Genomic DNA, 3,484 nt, shown 5'->3' with positions numbered 1-3,484 from the left:
AGATGACCAGATTTCCTAGCGTGTCCTGCAGAGGCCCCACGTTACTTGGCACCTTCTTTTGCCCCCCTATGTATTTGAAAAAGGACTTCTTGCTGTCCTTGATCTGGGTCGCTAGTCCCAACTCCATTTCCGCCTTGGCCTTCCTGACCACCCCCCTACATTCCTGAGCTACCGAGGTATAGCCTTCTCTTGTGATGGCCCCTCCCTTCCAACGGGTGTGCCCCTCCTTTTTTGTTTGGAGACATTCCCAGATGCTTTTGGTGAGCCATGGGGGGCCTTTGCGCCCTCTTGCCCCCTTTGATTTGTGTAGGGATTACTTCCCTTTGAGCTTGGAGGATTGTCTCCTTAAGGAGCGATCACTCCACCTGGACACTCAGCTCCCTCCAGCTCTGGGACCTCAGTGCTTCCCCCACTAGTTTTCTTACCTCATTAAAGTCCGCCCTCCTGAAGTCGAGGGCTACTGCCTTGCTGGAGGCTTTTGCCACCTTGCACTGGATGGTGAATTCTAGCAGACAATGATCGCTATCGCCTAGGTGGTCGAGCACCCGCCATATAAAACTGGCTGGTAATGAATGGCTGTCTAGTTAGCATCCAGCATCAAATGGAGTGCCCCAGGGTTTTGTTCAATGTCTTCATCAATGACCTGGAAGATGGCATAGAGTGCACCCTCAGCAAATTTGAGGATGACACCAAGTTGAGGGGAGTATTAGATATGCTGGATGATAGGACTAGGATTCAGAGTGACCTAGACAAATTGGAGGATTTGGCCAAAAGGAATCTCATGAGGTTCAACAAGGACAAGTCTAAAGTCCTGTAGTTAGGATGGAACAATCCCATGCACTGGTATAGGCTGGGGGCTGACTGGTGGGCAGCAGCTCAGCAGAAAAGGACCTGGGGGTTTCAGTGGACAATAAGCTGAATATGAGCCAGCTGCCAAGTGTAACAGGGAATCCTAACTCTGTCACCAGAAAGCAGGCCCGCCCCTTTAAGGTCAGAACTTTCTGGGCACGGAGTGCTGGTAAGGAAAGGGTTAAATGCTGGACCTGGCCAGCTAGTCAGCTGACCGGAAGGGGCAGGACTATAAAAACCCTGGGTAGAGCGGCAGTAAGGGGGACAGCAGCTGAAGGGGAAGGAGTGCCTCTGAGAGCTCCACAGAGAAGCTGGGTGATCAGTCCAAAGCTGGGAACTATGAAGCTGTGGAGAGACGGCAGCCGCACCACAACAAGGACTGTAGTCGACGGTCGGGAGCTAAAGCATGAAGCCTGTGAATATAAACTGACCTGCTGCTTTGCTTGATCATAGTGACTGGTGGTGGTTATTATTTTTTCCTTTTTAATTACTGACTAACACCGGTGGCTTGGGTGAGGCTATTAGAGGATGGAGGAGGCCTCATATGGGACCCACGGCAGTGTAGGGACTCCGGCACCAGAGAGGGCACAGCATTTGGGGTGCACTGATCCCAGTGACAGAGAGGGCGCAGCATTTCGGGATGCACCGACCCTGGTGCCAGAGAGGGCGCAGAGTGAGACAGGGCTGCAGAGAGCCCGAGAGCCAGAGAGGGCGCAGAGCGAGACAGGGCTGCGGAGAGCCCGAGAGCCAGAGAGGGCGCAGAGCGAGACAGGGCTGCAGAGAGCCCGAGAGCCAGAGAGGGCGCAGAGCGAGACAGGGCTGCGGAGAGCCCGAGAGCCAGAGAGGGCGCAGAGCGAGACAGGGCTGCAGAGAGCCCGAGAGCCAGAGAGGGCGCAGAGCGAGACAGGGCTGCGGAGAGCCCGAGAGCCAGAGAGGGCGCAGAGCGAGACAGGGCTGCAGAGAGCCCGAGAGCCAGAGAGGGCGCAGAGCGAGACAGGGCTGTGGAGAGCCCGAGCACCAGTGAAGGTGCAGTGCGAGACAGGGCCGCAGAGAGACCGAGCGCCAGTGACATGCAGTGCGAGACAGGGCTGCAGAGAGCCCGAGGACTAGGGAGCCAAATTGTAACAAGGCCCAACACCGAAAAAGCTAGAGCCGCGGGGGTAAACCCTGTTTGGTGGGTTTTGGACGGGGAGGCCTAGCTATAGAAATACAGGGGTCAGGCCCATGTAGGCGAAAGACCCCAACATACAGAATACAATAGGCAAACTCCCGCTCGCAAGAACATCAACAATAATTTCCATCAAGACGTGGCAGGCGAGTAGAGGGCGGGACATAAGAGCTCCAAAGCAGACTCCTAGGGCGCCCCACGTAAGGCACAGATTAACCGGGAAGACGGCACTGGGGAGGGCGACCTGTTACACAAGGCTAACAGCATACTGCAGTAACTGCATTGTGCATTGATAGGTTTGTTACCAGCAAGTGAAGGGAAGTGATTGTTCCTCTCTATTCAGCACTAATGAGGCTAAATCTGGAGTACTGGGTTCAGTTTTTGGGCCCCCTACCACAGAAAGGATATGGACAAATTGGGGACAGTCCAAGGGAGGGCAACAAAAATGGTTCAGGGGCTAGGGCAGATGACTTATGAGGAGAAGCTAAGGGAACTGGGCTTATTTAGTCTAGAGAAGAGAAGACTGAAAAGGCGCATCTACATGTTGCCCTATGACAACGCAGCAACATGCTATGTTGCCATACAGCATGCTATGGTGATTTTGCCATCATGTGGCCTACACATTATTGCCAGGTACATCACCCTAGTGACACGCTCCCTGGTTATAGCATCCTGTTATGGCGACATAGTGGCAAAACCTAACCATGCGCCAAAAGCATGCTGCAGTAACTGCCCGTACTGCGCCATGCTTTAGTATTTCCAAAAGGAAGTACTATAGCACAGCACTACAGCAACATTGCCAAACAGCGATGTGTAGATGCACCCAGAGCAGAATTAATAGCAGCCTTTAACTACCTAAAGGGGGATTCGAAAGAGGATTGAGTTAGACTGTTTTCACTGGTGGCAGATAACAAAACAAGGAGCAATGGTTTCAAGTTGCAGCAAGGGAAGTTTAGGTTAAATATTGGAAAGAATTTCCTCGCTAGGAGGAGAGTAAAACACTGGAGCAGGTTACCCAGTGGGATCTCCATCCTTGGAGGTTTTTAAGACCCGGTTAGACAATGCCAAGTCTGAGATGCCTAATAAGTCAAATGCACCATTTAATACCAGGCATTCTAGTTCACTAATGTTATTTTTTAGATTTCTGGCATTTTCATAGAGGCACTTATATTTTTGTCCCTTTTACTGCTTGTGCTATTTGACTGGCACTCTAGAAGTTCTGACTTATCCTCACGATTATCTAGTTGTGCTTCTTACTCCCACACTATCTTCAAGAAAGTGTAGAATCTGTATGATGCCCCCCTTAGGGCTGCATCAACTTGACCTGTGTGCCCTTCCACACCTATCAGCTTTGCCCACGCACTTCTTAGTTTAAAGACTGCTTTACAGTCTTCAAAAGGAGCATCAGAGAAAGGTATAGGTAATGCAGGCAATGTTGTAACACTATGATCAGAAGTCAGTAAGAGA

The sequence above is a fragment of the Alligator sinensis genome, unplaced genomic scaffold (genome assembly GCF_000455745.1).
Source record: "Alligator sinensis unplaced genomic scaffold, ASM45574v1 scaffold487_1, whole genome shotgun sequence".
Lineage (NCBI taxonomy): Eukaryota > Metazoa > Chordata > Crocodylia > Alligatoridae > Alligator > Alligator sinensis.
The sequence above is the reverse complement of the archived record's forward strand: the minus strand, read 5'-3'. Positions refer to the sequence as shown.